We start from the raw sequence: 21,107 nt of genomic DNA, 5'->3' as shown, positions 1-21,107 counted from the left end.
GCTTTTGGAATATATCCAGAGAGCTTATGCTTAACATTTTAAGAAAACAGTTACTGCCAAATTCAAACAAGTGCAAGTTGTGACTCAGATTACTACCAGAAGTGGAGTAGCAAAAATATCTTTTATATATGTGTGTATGTATGCATATCTGTGATTTTAAAACTAAAAACCATAATTTAAACTCTTTTTCCAACCTCACCATGCACTTTTCTCATAGTTATAATTTTCTGGAAGGGATTGAATCTTAATTGTAGAGTGCAAGTGTAATCCAGGCTAAATGTGTTCTTTCTAAATGTGTATATGCACTAAATGGGTTTACTGTTGTAATATCAGAAGCTTCACTGATAATTCATGATTGAGTATTAATGCTGAAGTAAAGACGCTAAGCTCTTCTACATAATGCCATCCAGAATAAAAATACAACAGACAGAATGAGCAGGGCAAAATAATATGCTTCAAAAACAAATAAGTACTTTTCTACAACTACAAAGCTGAGTAATTAAAATTGAGGTTGCCATCAAGCAGCAAGTATCCTTAACTCTCTGACTAAATGGAAACAAGGAATCATTATTGATCTGAATACCAAAATTAGAATAAGAACAATTTATAAATCTTTGCAGTTCTGAAAACTTAATTATATGGTAAATATCATTTAATCATATAATTTTATTGCTTAAAGGAATCTGAGTTCCCCCAGTCTCTTCATTTTATATACGTGAGCCATCAAGATGAATGGCTTTATATATGTGAGCCATCAAGATGAATTGACTTGCCCAAAGTCACAGAAACAGTAGTAAAGATAAGAGTTTAATACTCAGGTATCTTAAATCCTGTCATGTGGTCTTTGAAGTCTAACAAGCAAGGAGTGCAACAAAAGATTGTTTCAGGACCATGTCTATAGTTAAGGGCAGAGTTTGTCAATAGGCAGACCCGTTTCTGTCTCTTCAGGTTTTGCCACTTAGTAACTCTATGACTATGGTAGTTTCCTCTCTTAGTGTCAATTGTGTATCCTATAATATGGAGATAATTACAGATTTTATCCCAAATGGATTTTTTGAAGAATAGATGAAATGACTTACGCAAATGCTTAACATGTGATAGACACATGGTAAGTACAGCATAAATATTATTTGTTATTTTTTATTATTGTTTATCATCAGAACATTCTAAAATTTCAGTGGGTGCCTTTAAAAATCATTTATCTCTGTGAAATAACTGAAGTTAAGACATTTAGTTTCTCTCTGCTTTCTTATCACTGTTGAGATTTCCTATTGATCTGTGTAATTTAGAATGTCCGGTCATAGAGACAGAATTACATGAACAGCTAAGTCTTCTCAGTTAAATGCTTTGAATTAATCATTAGAATTAAAAATTACCCTTTGTGATATTATGAATTATATTCATATTATTGAACAGAAATGAAGGGCAATTATGCATTTTTAGTAAATTTGGCTGTGATCCCTGTCTTTCCTTTCAGTTGCTGGGCAGTTTGTCTTAAAGTTTCCACAGGTCTCTATTCTTCATTCTTATTAGTAGTATTCTAGACTGCATGCCTGAATCAACTCAACAACTCCAGCTGGCTCATCCATTTTCAGCTTCTTTCATCTCTTGTTAGTCTGTGTAATACTTTGCTGCCAGCCTTGTCCAAAGAATGAGTGCAGAGTGAGTCCATGATGCTTATTCCGGCATTCAAGGTTTGCCATCCCTTGTACCTTAATGCTTTCATTATACTTTACAACTTAGTTCCCAAACATACAACTTTCACTCCCAACAGCCTTTTATATCACTATCTCCCAAATACTACAGATATGTTTTTATTTTTTGATCTTTTGGTGTTCTCTTTATCTTGCCAAGAATTTACCTTAACCAAGGTTCCCTTGGTGATTATTGTCTAGCATTTAGTTCTATATTGATTGTACTGGTATTAAGATGCTTTAATGCCTTTATTGTTTTATAACTTCCACAAATTTTGTGAGCTTCTTAAATGATACAACAGCCAGGAGGCAACACAGAATGGACCTTCAACCAATGTTGTTCAATTGACTTATTGAAAATAAGATAGTAACTTTAGGTATGAAATGTAACATCTTTTGCAGAGTATAGTGTAGGATGTGAGAGCATATGCTTTTCTAAATGTAACAGAACCTCTTTTCTAAATGAATCCTCAAATTTTCATAAATACCCATTTCCAGATTTGAGTTCACTACAGGAATCATTTGGTAAGCATTTCAAATCAATTTCAAAGAGATTTTAGGTTTCAAGCCAGCACATTTTCTCTTCTACAAACCCATAGTGCTTTCCTCACTCTATAAAGAGGCACATTATATGATTGGAGAGATTTGAAAGCAGATATAGCTGTACTTTAATACTTAGCAAGGGTTAAAAGTTGAACTTGAGCTTTGGAAAGAGATGGAACGTACACCTTTTCTCTTTACCAACTGTGGAACAAGTGACCTTAATGTTTCCCTAGGATATTTTGGATTTAACATCTGCTGTGAAAGACGGTGCAATCGAAGTGCAGCCTCACTTCTTCCAACCTCTCAGGAGACCCTGCAGGCTGCCATTAAATAGTCATCCAGGTGTTAGTCTTGAACTCAAATGTGAACCAGCCCCTGAAGTCTGAGATGAAATCTGGCCAAGCAGTTCATGAAGAATGTTCTGGATTGTTCTCCTGACATGTGAGCTCTTCACCATATGAATTTGTTTTATTTCTTCTTCTTAAATGTTATTAGCAGGAAGACATAATAGATTTGGTTCAGTAAATTCATTTAAAACATAGAAAATAAATTTTGAATTTTATACTTTTTTTACACCTCCAAAAGTGATTTTATAACTCAAGAACAGCTAACATAAAATTTGCTGACCCCTTTGAATATAAGTTCCTAGACTGACATGATGTATCATCCTTGGAGCAGATGTTTGATAACATATTAAACTAGACTGGAACAGAAAACCTGGGAGCACATTTTTCTCTCATGTCCATTTCATATAAACTGGAGTGTCATTATGCTATCTACATTTTTGTATTCTGTGAAGCCCCTAAAGTTTCCCACAGAAAACATAATGAATATTTGCTAAAGGAATAGATGAAAAGAAAGTTATTTACACATTTATTTTGGTGGAAAACATCCATGTTAGAAAACTAGACCTGACTAATTTTTTTATTGTTTTGATGACAAGTAAGAAAATAATATTTTAGGAATAAGGAGGTTCACATATTGGCTAAAAGTTTTAAATTCATTTTATTTAACTTCTAAAATTCTACATATTGAAATTGGCTTTACATTGAGAGCCTCTCATTACCTATTTACATTGAAAGATGAATTCATATATTCAAGTATAACATCATTCAGAAAAGAACATAAATCATATGTATTTTCATAAAGGGATCAACAGATTTTCATAAAGGGATCCCCACATGACCACCACCCAGATCAAGAACGAGCATTACCAGCACACCAAAAAATTCCTGGTAACTTTCCCCATTAATACCATTCCTTCCTCCACAAATTAACCATTATCCTGATTTTAAACACCTTATATTAGTTTCAACTCTTTTTTTGAAGTAAGTATAATTATACATTATATACTCTTTTATGTCTTTTTTTTTTAGTTAGCATTTTATTTATGAGATTCAGCTGTGTGATTCCTCTAGCAGTGGCTTGTTCATTTTATCTGCATAGCATAGTAATTCAAATAAGATTTTTATACACAGTTTATCTATTTCATTGTTGATGACTATTTGGATTGTTTCCAGTTTTCAGCTATTGCAAATAATGCTGTTATAAAGCTTCATTTTTGTGTCTTTTGACAAGGGTACATATATAGATTTCTGTGGGCTATGTGTGACTATGACTATGAGAATAATTACTAGTTTGTAGAATATCCTTATGTTCAGCTTTAGTAGGGACTGCCAAATAATTGGAAACCTTAGCCCTTAAATGAAAAAAGTACTCTTATATTTGGGTATACATCTACCATCCAAAAATTTCCCCCTGCATTCCTTAATGTTCTGTGCTCTTGTTTTTTTTTTTTCTTTCTTACCTTTGAGTTGTTGTTTTTAATCATTCCATTTTTGCCCTTTATTAGCTTTTTTTTTGTAAAATAAACACATCTTTCATGATTACCCAGGAGATTACAGTTTGAATTTTGGCTTAATAGAATCTAAGACGAATTAGTACTTTTACCACTTCCTGTACAACATGCCATTTTGTCTCCTTTTAGCACACTATTCTTTTGTGTTACTGTTGACATGAACTATTATAATTCTACACCTTAAATTCCCCAAATCAATCTCATCAGCATTACCATTATCATTCTGACCATCATTTTAGACAAGGATGTGCTTTATATACTGTTCATTACTTCCTGCAATTTTTTTGTTTGTTTTTAGCTGGAATATTTTCCTTCTGCATAAAAGTCTCCTTTAAGTATTTCTTTTAGTGTTAATCTGTTAGTGACAAATTCTGATATATATATTTTTTTACCTGAAAACATCTTTACTTCATCTAATTTTGCTAGACACAGAATTCTAAGCTGACAATTATTTTCTTTTAGCACTTTAAAAATGTCATTTAATTGTCTCTGGCTTCCATTGTTTCTGTTGAAAAAAAGAACTGTCAGTCTTATTTGTTATTCCTTTGACAGTAGGATGTAAGTTTTTTTCTGGCTGTTTTTAAGATTCTCTCGTGGTATTTGGATTTGAAAAGTTTTGCTGTGCTGTGCCTAGGTGTTGTTTTCTTTATATTTATCCTGCTTTGTTTCTAGAGAGTTTTATATCTGTGATTTACATATTTTATCACTTAAAAAAATTTTTAACCTGTATCTCCAAATATTTCTTCTTTCTCCACCCCACCACTCCTCTCCTACTGGGTCTCAAGTTAGACATTTTTATTACCCCATGTCTCTCAGCTATATCATATATTTTCTATCCTTTACTACTCTCCATGCATCAATCTGAATATTTTTTATTTACTCGTCTTCTTTGTCACCTCTCTTCTACAGTATTTAATCTTCTATTAACAAATTTTTCAGTATGTTATCTTTAGGTATAATATTTTTAGTTTTTTAATTTTCATGTAGTTCTGTTTAAAAATAGACTTAGTTTCTGGGTTAAATTTCAGTCTTTTCATCTTTAAAAATATATTAATCACTATTATTTTATTTTATTTTATTTATTTTGTTTTTTGCGGTACGCGGGCCTCTCACTCTTGTGGCCTCTCCTGTTGCGGAGCACAGGCTCTGGACACGCAGACTCAGTGGCCATGGCTCACGGGCCCAGCCACTCCACGGCATGTGGGATCTTCCCGGACCGGGGCACCAACCCGTGTCTCCTGCATTGGGAGGCAGACTCTCAACCACTGCACCACCAGGGAAGCCAAATCACTATTATTTTAAAATACTTGTGTAAGAAGTTCTAATGCCTGGATCACCTTTGGATCTTATTTTTTCCCCTTGGTTTCATTCATTTGGTTTTTTACTTTATATAGCTGGTAATCTATGACTGAATGCCTGACATTGTTTATGAAACTTTGCAGAGATTGTTAGAAACACTTGACAATGTTATTTCTTACCAGAATGGAGTTCCAGTTGCTTTCTGACATGTAGCTAGAGTAGAGGTAAGTTACTTTAGTTCAGCTTGAGATTGAACTTGTGCAGTTAGGGTCAAGCCTTTTGTTAGGGTAGATCTGTGTTCAGGTCTCTTCTTATGCCTAAGCTGTAACATTTCCAGAGTCCTATGTGGAAGTTTTGGGTGTATGCCGAGGTCACTCTCCCTTGACAGGCTCTAATTTCTAATTTGTGTTAACCCTGCTGCATGAAACTTCCCAAAGTTCCGTTCTTAGCCAGCATTCTCCTTACCTTCTTAGCCTCTTGACCACAAAGCTGCTTATAAATCAGTGAATGCCTTAACAACACCATAGGCTCTGTTTGTTTATCTTAGTGTACTTTCTTTCTCTCAGAAATTATTGCCCCAGAATTCCTGGTTGATTAGTAGCCCTGAACTCAACTTTTGGTTCTCCAACCCCATAAGGCTGCCAGAAGCTTATCTCATGTTCTAATCCTTCTAGTAGATGCTTTCCTCTTGGTTTCTTAGCCTCTCTGCTGTATGTAACTTAAGAATTGGCACATGCCTGTGGCAAAAGTATAGTTTACTTCTATGCCAAGCTCACTTCAGTGAGATTTTGTTCTTTCCAGAATTCTAACCCCCTCAAGTCCTAGTTCCCTTGGTAGCTGTTTTCTACTTGTTTTTGATTATAAGTATGTTTGTAACAAGTTACTTCACTGTTATCAGATGCAGTTCAATTCAATTAATTTATACACTGAAATATTAAATGAACAAATATTATTTTAATAAGAATATTAATCAACCCACTAACATATCAAATGTATATATGTTTACACTTATAACTGTTCTGCTTTCAAACAGGTTACTAGTTTTTACAAAGGACTTCCAGAACACAGTGGCAAAATTTTTTTCCTCCAATTATTACACAAAAATTATTGTTTTGTTGTGGAATAATACAATCTTAATATGGGCTGTTAAAATATAAATAATATATGTATTTAAAAAAATCCAGTGACACACAAAAATCTTATGATAAAAGTATGTTTAGTTTTGTAAGAAACTAACACACTGTCTTCCAAAGAGATTGTACAATTTTGCATTCCCACCAACAGTATTGAGAGGTTTGTTTCTCCATATTCTTGCCCGGTTTTAGTGTTGTCCATGTTCTGAATCTTGGACATGCCTTTTTATTTTTTAAATATTAAATGTAACATTTTACCCAGCTTTACTGAGATATAATTGACATACATTATCTTGTATTGACATACATTATCTTGTAAGTTTAAGATTTACAACATGATGATTTGATACAAGTATATATTGGGAAATAGTAACCAAACTAGGGCTAGTTAACACCTTCATCACTTCTCATAATTATCCTGTTTTGTGTGATGGGGGAGAAATTTTAAGATCTCTCTTGGCAAATTTCAAGTATATTATAAAATATTTTAAACTGTAGTCACCATGCTATACATTAAATCCTCAGAACTTATTCATCATATATCTGGAAGTTTGCACCTTTTGACCCAAATCTCCACATTTCCCCTAGCTCCCAGCCTCTGGTAACCATCAATCTACTCTCTGTTCCTATGAGTTTGACATTTTTAGATTCTACTTATAAGTGAGATCATACAGTATTTATTTTTGTCTGACTTCTTTCACCTAGAGTAGTGTCCTAAAGCTTCATCCATGTTGCTGCAAATGGCAGAATTTCCTTCTTTTTTATACCTGAATACTATTTGAGTTATATATATATATATATATATAAAAAATATTATATTATATCACACTCTTTAGCCATTTCTTGCTTGATAGCCATGTTTTGGCTTTTGTGAGTAATGCTATGAGAGTGTTTTGGGGGTGTACTATCTCTTTGAGATAGTGATTTCATTTCCTTTGGATATATCCCCAGAAATGGGATTGCTGGATCATATAGTAATTCTACTTTTAATTTTTTTGAAACCTCCATACTGTTTTCCACACTGGTTTTACCGATGCAGGTTTTACATTCCTACCAACAGTACACAAGGGTTCTCTTTTCTCCACATCCTTCCCAGCATTTGTTATTTTGATAATAGCCATTCTAAACAAGGAATTTATACTTTTTAAAAAATGATAATTAATATGTTTTTCAGTTTTGGAAGTTTCTAATGTTACATCCAGAAACTCAGAGATTCTCTCTTTAGCCATATCCAGTCTACTATTGAGCCCATCAAAAGTATCCTTCATGGCTCCACTCTGTTTTTTGCTCTCCAGCATTTCATTTTTATTCTTTCTTAGAATTCCCATCTCTCTTATTACATCATTTATCTTGCACATTAACTACTTTTTCCATTAAAACCCTTAGCATATTAATAATATATTTTTTAAAATTTCTGGTTTGATAATTAAAACATTCTTGCCATATTTGACTCTGGTTCTCATGCTTGTTCAGTCTCTTTAAACTGTTTTTGCCTTTTAATGTGCCTTGTAACTTTTGTGGAAAGGTGGACATAATGTACTGAGTGAAAGGGTAATTGGCCTTTGGTATTTAGTGGTAAGATGTGGGTGTAGGGAAAACATTCTGTAGTCCTATGATTAGGTCTTAGGATTTTGATAAGTCTGTGCTTCTGGACTGTGAACTTCATCAGTACTTCTCTATACCACCCTCCCCCACCCCCAACACACACACACACTACTTTAGGTGGGACTGGATGGCTAAAAGGAGCAAGGAGTTGGATATTTCCTTTTACCCATATGTGGAAAGCTAGAGCTGTCTGGAATTGGCTATTTCCTTCCTTCCAGGTAGGTTAGGTTCTAATAAAACCCTAGTAGGTTAGGTTCTGGTAGAATAATCTCTCCTAGGACAGGGCTTATAAGAACAGAATGCTCTGGAGTATTTTAAAATGGTTCCTTTTCCCCCTCTCCTCCTCGAAGCATGAGGAGATTTTTCTCAGATGTTCACTGTGAGAACCTGGTCAACTCCGGAAGGTCAAACTCAAATTGTGAGGGCCTCCCCATGACTGTTGCCCCTGAAGCTTTTAACTCAGGTTTATCCACAGTGAGCTTCAACATTTCATCAATTACAGTTTAGGTTTTCCTATTTGGTGCTGATTCCTGCAAAGGTTACTGCTCAGGGGTTTCCGTTCAAATAGGTGTGATTCTCTATATTTGCCTGTTTGTCTCTCCAATTTGGAAGGCAGTGGTTTGTTCTGTGAACTCACTTCTCTGACAAATCTAAGAAGAGTTGTTGATATTTTAGTTGAACAGATTTTTACTTGTTGGGACAGATTTGTGACTTCTGAGCTCCTTCCATGCCAGGCTGGAAACTGGAAGTGGTACAATTAGGTTTAATAATTTATTTCATTGAATCAAATGTATCCAAGACATTATCATTTCAACCTGTACCACTCGCCTCATTTTAAGTGCTCAGTAATCACATGTAACAAGTGACTCCTGTATTGGGCAGGGGTACTAGAAACCCCTACACTCATGCTCAGCTCGAGTTCCCGTGGGAGAAGACTTGTGAAAGATGATCTCATTCTCTAAAGTGGTGCCCTCCTGAGGTATCTTAAGTATAATTTTGACCATGAATACTTTGATCATATCTACTAAATTTAGATTCCAGTCCTGTGAAAGGTGGGAAACATTTCTGGGAGTGGCATACCCATGAAAGTGACATTTACGATGCATTTTGTAGAATGGATGAGACTTAAGAACCCAGAAATCACAGAAATGGAATTGGTAGAAATAACAGCACGAGTAAAACTACCAGAGCAGAAAAATGTCAGGAGTGTGAAAAGAGATGCTTCCATCTGTCTGGGTCTCATCTACCTCTATAACCCCAGTATAGGTGATCCTCACATATGGGAGCGTTTTGCTTCCAGAGCGCACTTTCACTTGGCCTGTTTCAGCAGAAGATCAAAACCCATTATTGTCAATTTGAGAGTATACAGCACGTGTTTCCCAAGAGTTCCAGAGGTAGATAACAATTTTACTTAGAGTGGAAAAAGCATATCAGTGAATAAAAGGGAGAGATCAGGGCTTCCCTGGTGGCGCAGTGGTTGAGAGTCCACCTGCAGATGCAGGGGACACGGGTTAGTGCCCAGGTCCGGGAAGATCCCACATGCTGCAGGAGTGGCTGGGCCCGTGAGCCATGGCCGCTGAGCCTGCCCGTCGGGAGCCTGTGCTCCGCAACGGGAGAGGCCACAACAGTGAGAGGTCCGAAAAAAAAGGAGAGATCATTTAATCTAAGGAAACTTTAACAAGTTAGCCTGTTGGCTTGGCTTTTGGGAATTTAAAAGTCTTGTTAATTATACTAAATTTCAAACCAATGTTTGAATTCAAAGTTAAGCCATTTATTTCAGGGGTCCCCAACCCCAGGGCTGTGGACCGGCCTGTTAGGATCCTGGCCGCACAGCAGGAGGGGTGAGTGGCAGGCGAGTGAAGCTTCATCTGCCGCTCCCCATCGCTCACATTACCGCCTGAACCATCCCCCCACCACCTGTCCGTGGAAAAATTGTCTTCCATGAAACTGGTCCCGGGTGCCAAAAAGGTTGGACCGCTGCTTTATTTGACAGAATGTTGATAACTTTTATGTTGCTTTGTTTGGGATATAGAATGACTAGAAACAAAGTGGTGAAGATGTTATTAGTAGCCCTTTAAAACTTTCAGCTGGGCTTCCGTGGTGGCGCAGTGGTTGAGAGTCCGCCTGCCGATGCAGGGGACACAGGTTTGTGCCCCGGTCCGGGAAGATCCCACGTGCCGCGGAGCGGCTGGGCCCGTGAGCCATGGCCGCTGGGTCTGCGTGTCCGGAGCCTGTGCTCTGCAATGGGAGAAACTTTCAGCTTTCGTGGCGTGTGCTCTTACATGTTTCTTTCCCAAGTGTTTTCCTTTGGTAAAGAATCAGGCTCTAATTTACAGATGCCACAGATGAAAAACATTCTTCAGCTGGAGTCTAGCAATTTAAAAATTGCTAACTGATTGTGTAAATATTTGTTTCTCACATTACCAGCATATACATTTTAAGGAGGCAAGGTTTGAACGTGCAACAACAACACAACAACAAAAACCTCTTGTGCAAATATTATAATGCGTCAGTTCAGGGCTATGCATTTATAGGATTGAATTAACTGTGTGTAGTTCAATGTAATGCTTCTTACATTTCCATATTGGTAATACCCACATTTTGGACGGCTTCTGTCATATATGAGACATAGAGGGGGAAACTTCGTTTATGCTAATGTAATATGTTTTTTATGATGATAGAAGTTACTGAAATCATCTCTTTATTGTCATTTATAAAACAAATACTGTCCAATCTCTGACTTCCTCTCAGTCCAGAGAGATTTCTTCAATATATCTTTTCATTTAAATATAGTTCTTCATGTTGGAACCAAAGGTACTACTAACACAGGACTTGCGGTGAAGAGGAGAACGAGAATGGTGAGCAAAAGATGGTCATAATTTTTTTCAAGTTAATTCCAGAAATACTTGGAAAGCACCAGTTATGTTCCACTCTCTGCAAGTATAAAAGAGGGCCTTCGACCTCTAGGTGTTCACAGTCTAGCAAGGACAGACAGGAAAACACATACCTAAATTATAAAAGTATAAAAACAGTGCTTTGGAGGCAGAGAGAATCAAGGGTTTTGCTCCAGAGAAGATGATATCTGGGTCGAGACTTAATGTGTTGTAGGAGTTCCTGTAGCTTACAATGATGGTGGAAAGGGGTGAGAATTCTTGGGACAGGCAATAACAGTTTTCTTTGCGGAATGTCTCTTTTAACTAGATCACACTTTAACTTTGACAGAATCTGTGAATAAGGCAGGGTCTCATTTGAAGAAAGAAGGTAGAATAGAGAAGCAAAGTAGGATGAGAATCAAATACCTATTTCAGTCTCATTAACAGTGGTGGATTTGGGAGAACAAACAGAATGTAGTGGTGTCTAGAGAGAGTCCCAAGGGGCATTGCTAAGTGGAAACAGATCAGTTTTTGTGTCTATGGGTAGGGAGAAAGCTGCAAAAGTGGGCAGAAAGGAGTAATTTATGAGACTTTAGACAACGTAATTTTCTCAGGAAAATAGAAGGGGTTTTGGATAATTGCAATGCAGAGTACAAGCTGAGGAGTAGTAGGTGAAATTGAAAAGTTGGCAAAGCTAAAATCATAAAGGACCGTAGATGTCATGCTAAATCACTGAGATCATATCTGTTGGTTAATGAAATGTTTATGGGCAGTTTTGCTTTTTGGAATACCAGTCTGGTTTTACTGTGGAAGGTGATTTGAAGGAGGTAAGACTGGAAGCAGGTGGACAGGTCAGGGGTCTAATTTGATAGCCCTAGTGAGAAATGATGAGACTGGAATTCTGGAAGGAGGGTTGCAAAGGAGGTGGGTGGATTCAGGAAATGTTGTGACGCCAAAAAAAGAAAAAAGAGAGCTTAGAGACTAATAGGTTAGAAATTTGTGAGTGTGCTAAATGTGTTCATTGCTATGGAAATGGTCTCCTATTGTACAATCAGTGTGAAAGACATCAGGCTCATTGAAAATTTGGATTTCAAATGGCATGAATTTATTATATTTTAAGAGATCAAGAACACTTCAAATAAGTTCTGTAATAGATCTTTAAATCAGAGTACACCACTGCTATTAATTTTTTTCATCCACCTATTAAATTTTAGCTTTTAATGGATAGGGCTTGATGCTTGTTTTATGTTGATAGACTCAATTTTTAAAAGGTATTGATATGTGGAGGGGCCATGTCATGGAAATCTGGGGATAGGAGCTGCTTTTGTAAGGCAGGATGGTCAGCTTCATTGAAATAAGTAGAAGCAACCTGCTTTCTTTCTGTAATTAACATTTCTTTTTCATGCAGTGTCCATCCTTTCTCTTATGATTATGTAAAATGGACTGGACGCCATTTTTTCTTTTGAGCAATAGGATGACAAATGAAATTGACCTAGATGCTCTGCATCCAAAAAGACCTTTAGGGAACCAGGTGTGATGCCTTGTAGGGAGCAGAGGGCTTTTGCTGTCCATTTCTCTTAGCGTCTACAGCCGTATAGAATGCAACCGCAGAGATTAAGCAGGGCTGAGGGAATTGTGAATAATCCCAGGAGTACAGTTGCTCTAGAATAAAAAGGAGCGAGTTTGGCAATCTCATTTAAATAATAGTTATTTCTCACGTGGATGGCAATTTTGTTAAAGCTTATGAGAGCCGTAGCACAAGTGGGGTTCAAAGTGAAGCAACCCAGTTTTCCAGATCAACAAACAGCTGGAACAAGTGACTTGAACTCTTTCTGTTCGATCTATACATAAGCCTGTTTGTGCTAAGCCTGGGGAAAAAGGAGTAGTGTTAGCACGGCATTTCAAAAAACAATTGGATTCAAAACCTGACAGATATGGATTTAAATCTCAATTTATTATTTGCTCACAGTATGATGCTGAGGGATTTACCTTACCTTTACCTTATGGAGATCAGGGTATCAACCTCTCACTTTTTTGAGGTGGAGGGGCTTGTTGTTGAGGTATTTTTGAAGCCAATCTAGACATTGTATAATCTCCTATATACTTCAGTATCTGTATTATATATAAAGTATATATTTCTAAAATATAGGGACATTTTCTCATATTAGCACAATGCAAACGACACACCTACCAAAATTATCTTTTAAAATTTGAATTAGTATTTAAAAGGACCATACATAATATTTTATTATGTCTCTTAAATATACTTAGAACAATTTCTACTGTCATGTTTTTTTAATGCCATTGATCCGATAAAGCAAATGAGTCAGTTGTTGAGGTAGACAGAATAATGGCCCCCAGAGATGATCACACCCTAATCCCCAGAACCTGTGAATGTTACCTCACAGGGAAAAAGGGTATTTGCTGATGTGATTAAGTTAAGTACATTGAGGTGGGAAGAGTTACCTAGGTTATCCAGGTGTGACCAATGTAATCACAAGGGTACTTAAGATGGAAGAAAGACGAGAGAGGCGGTTCAGAGGGAAATGTGGTTGCAAGAGAGAGGTTCAGAGGGAAATGTGGTTGCAAGAGGGAAATGTGATTGCAAGAAATGTGGTTGCAGGGAACCACAAACCAAGGAATGTGGATGACTTCTATGAGCTGAAAGAGACAAAGAAATGGATTCTTCCCCGAGCCTCCAAAGAGAAATTCAGCTCTGACCATACTTAGGTTTTATCCTGGTGAGACCTGTGTGGGACTTCTACAGAACTGTAAGGTAAGAATTTTGTGTTGTTTTAAGCCACTAATTTTTTTTTTTCATAGCTTGTTACACCAGCCATAGAAAATTAATATAGTTGTCTTGCAGAGAATTTACATTCTGGGTTTGTTTGATTCTTTGTGGTATAAGTTAACTTTTCCTATCCTTTGTATTTATTGTAATATAATTCAGCTAGAGTCTTAACTACATTTAGGTTAGACTTTTTTCTCTGTGGCAAAATACTTCAGTGGTGGTGTTTTAAACTTCATATTGTGGGTAGTCATCCAACGTGCAATGCCTGCTTGTTATAACTAAGATTCATCATTGGGTTCAGGTGGTGGTGTCTTGATCCCAGCTAACATCTATTGGTATAATGTACTAGTATAATCTATTGATAAACATTGCCTGGATCAATTATTCCACTAGTGGTTATAAAATTATGATTTTAAAACTTTGATCAATGCACATTTATTGGTTGGAATTTATCTGTACAGAATCATTTTCTTTTTTTTTTTTGCGGTACGCGGGCCTCTCACTGTTGTGGCCTCTCCCGTTGCGGAGCACAGGCTCTGGATGTGCAGGCTCAGCGGCCATGGCTCACAGGCCCAGCCGCTCCGCAACATGTGGGGTTTTCCCAGACCGGGGCAGGAACCCGTGTCCCCTGCATTGGCAGGCGGACTCTCAATCACTGCACCACCAGGGAAGCCCAAGAACCATTTTCTTTTATAAACTAAGTTGATTTGGTTACACTGAAATAATTTGTGCAAGAAAGTCAGGATAAATGTTTATTTCCTTTTACATGTCAATTTTCAGAATAAGGAGTTGGTGCTGTTTACTCTTTGTAAAATTAGTTGGAGTTTTGGATTTCTATCTTTCCTTATCCTTTTTAGAAAAATTACTATGAGCTAATAAGTTTGTTTTAATACTAGTGTGTTGGATCATTTGCATTAATTAACATATTATTTGTGTACTCAAGTTGTTCCATCTTTGGCCCCTTTATCTTGGCTCTGTGCCATTTGGATAAGACCCAAATTCATTGGTGGTTTCTGTTTTCAGTTGTAATAAGATAACACATTCTCATCTTGTATATTTCCTACCCCAGGTCTGTAATTACCATTTCTCCAATCAAATATATTGACATACATATTGCAGGTTATCCCACTGAATATATATTTGTTATTATGATTTACTGAACAGTTCTCTACAATTGGGCATTTAGGTTCTCTGTAATTGGCCATTTAGGTTTTTTCACTTCTTGTGCAGCTATGTTGTCTGAAACACAAGTAAATACACTGAATTTAATATAACTTGTGATTACATTTTAGCTATTTTTCAGAGATAGAAATTTAGGAATCGAATGGCCATAATCATATAACATCACCACATTTTTGAGATACATTTTACACAGTCAGTATTGTGTTAAGCATTATGGAGAACAAAAATGTAAAGCAGGGCCCTTGCTCTTAAAAATCCAACATTGCAATTTGATCAAAATGCACCATATCTACTAAAGTTAAGCAGTAAATATGTTAATAAAGAGGCCTTGCTCATTTCAAAGTTTCTTGACTGCCTTGTAAAAAAGAAAAACAAAAAAATAGTGGGACCCTCCCAAATTGCCTAATACTGAAATAGAGAAATTTGTGGTTAGTTGAGTATTCATTATGTTTATGAGTTCTAGCAGTTAAGAGAATGAAATAGAAAAAACATTGTCAGAGAAAAATTGGACCACACAAGTTAAACAGGCAAGGAAGGCTTTGTTCAAAACTGTTACAGTAGGGGAGAGTTTGAACTTAACTCCATTGAGGCCTGGAGACTTTTTAAGAGTTGGAGTGGGGTGTGGAGAATACAGGCCACCTGAGTTTGCTAATTGGCCTTGACCATAGGTAAGCTGTACTTTCTGGTATCTTCCTGGTAGCAGGAGTTTTACAAACTGGAGCAAGGTGTCCCTTGAGGTTAGGCTCCTACCCTCCCCCCCAAAGACTGTTCGATAGAGGTGTTATCTTCCTGGATGATTACATTTTAAAGAGATGGTTTCCAGGTACTTGCAAAAGACTTTTCCCAGTCTTAAAGCTGGCTAGAGACTTTTGAAGGAGGTGTATACATTACAGAGGTGGCAGAGTAAATATTTGCTATGGTAAGTTTTTAAAAGTAAATGCTCTAATAAAAGGAAGGTCAGGGGACGTATGGTCAGGAAGAAATTTGTCTAAAATTTAGTCAAGCTGAGGGGAGCATTCGGCTGTCTTGGTATTTGATAACTTAAAATTTTGTGAAATTATTTAATGATGAATTTGATGATTATAAAGTAAGTAATTTCAATCATATATTCTGTCATAATCTGCATTGATTCATTTCCTCATAATTCGGCGTGGTAATACTTTGTGTAGAACAGAAAAAACAATGGGAACTAATTGTAAATTGAAACATTTTAGAAAATTAATGAAAGTGGTTATTAAGTGTAAATTGCAAACAAAACTGATAAAATTATAGCAGAGATGGGGCAATTAACAATTGAAAAAGAAAATCTGCATGGGTATTGATATAACTGAGTTTCAACAGAGAATGATTTGCGTATCAATAGATTAAGGAAGACTTATTGAAAATTTGATAAAAAGTCAATAACAAAATCATAAAGAGGATAAGTTCAAATGCAAAGTGATGAGTGTAGATTTACCTTATCATAAAATTTGTCAGAAAAGTACATCCTGGAAACATTTGAACCATAATTACTCTAAAACATAATCACAAAATAATTACTCTAAAGAATCATAATCACAACCTAAAATTCATAATTTTTATAATTTTAGTTTGATTTGTAAAGGTAATATCCTAATTGATCTTTTTGTTCACTATTTAATCACTTTTCTCTATGTGGATTAACTTTTATCCATATCAATTATTCAGACAATAAAGAACTCATTTTCTAAAATAGAAAATTTTAACAAATACTGAAATTTTGATAATAGGTAAATGATAATGGCTGAAACAGAAGGCTAGATGCTTTCTCTAGAAAATTAATAGAGCTATGCTTTTCATTGTACATTTAAATCTGCAGAAAGCAATACTATATATTGCTATAGGTATTTATAGAAGGATATGCACAACTTCAGGATGATGATTTGGTGGGAAGGCATTGAGTTGGAGGAAGCACAGGGTGGAGGGGGAGACTTAAAAATATCTAACATCTTATTTCTTAAAAATAAATTACATATAGAAAGAAGTTAACCTCTGTTAAATCTGAGTGATAGATTGAATATTGTATTATTTGCATTTTGTCCATGTTCAAAAAAAAAAAAACCAAACTTTTATCTTGCCTGTTGCTTTTTCTCACTAGAACATAATCTTTCAAGGGGAAGAGATGATGCCTTATTCACTTTTGCATTATTCCCCTTGTTTAGACCAGAGATTTTCATGTGTAGGATGCTGTTAACTCCTCTCTCTATTGAATTGGAAGGTCCTTAAGTTGTGGATTTGAGATTTATAATAACTTAAGTGATTTTGACATTTGGGAAACCTTTTTATATTTCTCTAATTGGTATGAACCTAGTCATTGGTAAATTGACTTATGCTGATTAGATTAAATATAGAACAGTAAGGGTGATTGTACTGTGTAGGGTATTTAATTTTGCTTCCCTTAATCAAAACATCATATGATAGTCTTCCTTCTTTCCTTCTTTCTTTTATTTTGACTTCCAGTCATTCAGAGAAACCAAATGAAATTGTCCAGGTACTAAGTAAATAACAGTAGCATATTTACTCAAACAAGAGGAAGAATGGTTCTAATTTTTATTAATTATGAAAAAAACATATCTTTAATTTGAAGAGTTTGAACTGACTCTCAGTCAGCACTGCCTCTAGAACAATTCTACCCTGGTTGAAATGGAGTCTTCACAATGATCTCAAAAGCCACACTCAGTGCCTCAGGGGTTAATGACAGCTCTTGCTGTGATAAAATAGTCAAAGCTTTTTCACTTGTCTTTTGTTTTCTTAAGGGGTTAACATACAGATCAGGACTTAATTTAGTACAAAATCTTTTGCACTTGCGTCTGTCTGCCTGTCTAATTAACTCTACATAATAAACAGCTCCTCACCCAGGTGTGATTCTGTCCTGCCGCAACTGTTCCCTGGAACGGTAGTCTTTTATCTCCGTCCACCTTCTCTTCCACCTAAGTGCGTGCCACCAACCCATGGAGGATTCGATGGACATGGACATGAGGTCCCTGAGGCCCCAGAACTATCTTTTCAGTTGTGAACTAAAGGCCAACAAAGATTATCACTTTAAGGTGGATAATGATGAAAGTGAGCACCAGTTATCTTTAAGAACGGTCGGTTTAGGGGCTGGCGCAAAGGATGAATTGCACGTTGTCGAAGCAGAGGTGGTGAATTGTGAAAGCAGTCCAATTAAAGTAACACTAGCAACTTGGAAAATGTGCAGCCAATTTTTTTCCCTTGGGGGCTTTGAAATAACATCACCTTTGGTCTTACAGTTGAAGTATGGTTCAGGGCCTGTGAATATTAGTGGACAGCACTTAGTAGCTATGGAGGAAGATGCAGAATCAGAAGATGAAGAGGAGGAGGATGTGAAACTCCTAAGTATATCTGGAAAGCGTTCTGCCCCTGGAAGTGGTAGAAAGTTTCCACAGAAAAAAGTAAAACTTGCTGCTGATTAAGATGAAGATGATGACGAAGATGATGATGAAGATGATGATGATGATGACTTTGATGATAAGGAAGCTGAAGAAAAAGCTACAGTAAAGAAATCTGTACGAGATTCTCCAGCCAACCAAACCAGAATGGAAAAGACTCCATCAACACCAAGATCAAAAGGTCAAGAATCCTTCAAAAAAACAGGAAAAAACTCCTAAATCACCAAAAGGACCGAGCTCTGTAGAAGACATTAAAGCAAAAATGCAAGCAAGTATAGAAAAAGGTGGTTCCCTTCCCAAAGTGGAAGCCAAATTCATCAATTATGTGAAGAATTGTTTCTGGATGACTGACCAGGAGGCTATTCAAGATCTCTGGCAGTGGAGGAAGTCTCTTTAAGAAAATAGTTTAAACAGTTTGTTAAAATTTTCTGTCTTATTTCATTTCTGTAACAGTTGATATCTGGCTGTCCTTTTTATAATACGGAGTGAGAACTTTCCCTACCGTGTCTGATAAATGTTATCCAGGTTCCATTGCCAAGAATGCATTGTCCAAAATACCTGTTTAGTTTTTAAAGATGGAACTCCACCCTTTGCTTGGTTTTAAGTATGTATGGAATGTTATGATAGGGCATAGTATTAGTGGTGGTCAGACAAATGGAAATGATGTGGAGGCAAAAATATACATGTGAAATAAACTCAGTATTTTAATACAGTAAAACAAACAAACAAAGCTCTTACCCTGAAACACTGATAGGTTTTGATTTAAAGAAAATTTGATGTATTGCCTTTGTCTTTAAGAAATTCATTCTGTAGAAACTTGCTTATGAACTATTTTGAACAGACAACTAGAGAAAATACGAGTCCTATGTGTCTAACACCTAGATTTAATAAATGAAACTTTCCTTACTCTTTGAATCTAGGAGTAAATGGTTCTTATGTAGTTTTGACTTCTCAGCTCATCTAGATTGCCAGCATCTGAGAATTTGGTGAAAGCTATGGATTGCCTCTCAGAAAGATTTGCACATATATAACATTTTATATACAGTGTTAGAGCATTTATGGACTTTTACAAAAGTCTAAGTTAAAAACTCCTACTATAAAGAGCCAGTCTGGATAATCCATTGTGAATAGACTTTGGGATGTCCATTGACACAGATAGTTAAAATTTGGGTGAATCCGTATTAACATAAGACCGCTGGACTGTTTAGATTCAAACTTAGGGATTTTTAATAAGTGGGGTAATTTTAAAACAAGTTTTAAAGTAAGTTATTGATCCTGAAGTCAAACTGGAAATATTTTTCAAGTGGTATGAAAAACTGTCATATATATATATGTATATATATACATACACAAACATTCATACACAGCAGGCATGTGGTGGGGCTGTTGTGTGTGTGTGTTATGTCAAGTTATCCTTCGATGGAATATGGAGAATGCAAGGGAGAAGACAAGTTGCTAGTCATGGCATTTCTTTCACCATGCTCAGCTTAGATAAGCCCTTGTGGTTTTATACTAAGCCATTGTGGTAAACACAGAGAAGAAAAAAACTAGGTACCATTTTTTATGAAAGCTTTCAAGTATTTTTTTCAATATTTTATAGTAAAATGTTCTATCCCCAAAATCTTGGTGAATTTTTTGTTGAATTTCCTTTCCCAACCTCACTTATTATGTATATATATTATGTATAATATATATGCTACATAATGAAAGCCAAATAAAAGCAGGAAGGAATATACTCAAATTATCTTTATAGGTGAGTTGTTAACCAAGATGCATTTTTACCATCTTAATAGCTGAACATAGTCTCAAGTGCTTTTGATACATAAAATGATTCCATGTGCATCAGAAACTCCTTCTGTAGGTATATAACTGGGACTTCTCCAAAATTCCTTCTATGTAGAACATGATGACTATTAAAGGATAAATAATACATATGTGGAATTTTGAAGCTTATATAGACATTATAAAAAACTAAATGTTATTTTCAACATTACTTAGGATGTTGACAAATAAGATTTCTTTCAGGGTAATATATTTTAATCACTGAAATTGTTTAGGATTAATGGTACATGGTGATAATTAAAAACAGACCAAATTGTAGTTAATTTTTCTTAATTTTTCTACAGACAACTCATCCTACAATTGTCTATTCTAACCACCCTGTCCTTACTATACCACTAGTTTGGGTACCAGGCATTGTATTAGCCAGCAGGGCTGTTAGGCAATATACCTCAGTTCTAGCTCTATACTTATAAGGAGATTACTCCCATCAGTTAAATATTATAGGTCTCAATTCTTACATCTGTGACATAGAGTCAGATTACACAGTTCCTAAAATATTGTCTCTAAAATGCAATAATTTAGTATTTAGCAGTAAGAATTATAAGAATTGTTGCAATGTGTTTTCATTTATGGAGTCCATAAGCAGGTCACAGATATGGAAAGCATAAGGCCCCTTAAGTTCTAATCACTGTGCTGCCTCACAGCATTTAAGCAGGTCCTTTAACCTTTTATTTTACATCAACTTCAGTTTTGTCTGTAAAATGAGAGAGTTGAGCCAGATGACTCTAATGTTTCTGTCTTGTCTGAGTGTTGTTTATTTCTGTATCTTTATGCACGTTCTTCAAAATATTAATCATACTGTTCATTGTATACAGATACATTTATTTGCTTAGTTGTTATGGAGATAATAAAGAATGAC

General features: G+C 35.8%; 1 pseudogene; it reads left to right on the top strand.

Annotated features, from left to right (window-relative positions):
• The first annotated feature begins 17,947 nt into the window (after positions 1 to 17,947).
• LOC101284905 (nucleophosmin-like) lies at positions 17,948 to 19,037 on the top strand (annotated as a pseudogene).
• The last annotated feature ends 2,070 nt before the right edge of the window (positions 19,038 to 21,107 follow it).

This window comes from Orcinus orca, chromosome 3, assembly GCF_937001465.1.
Source record: "Orcinus orca chromosome 3, mOrcOrc1.1, whole genome shotgun sequence".
Taxonomy (NCBI): Eukaryota; Metazoa; Chordata; class Mammalia; order Artiodactyla; family Delphinidae; genus Orcinus; species Orcinus orca.
Note: the sequence above shows the minus strand (reverse complement) of the source record. Positions and strands in the feature narration are given on the sequence as shown.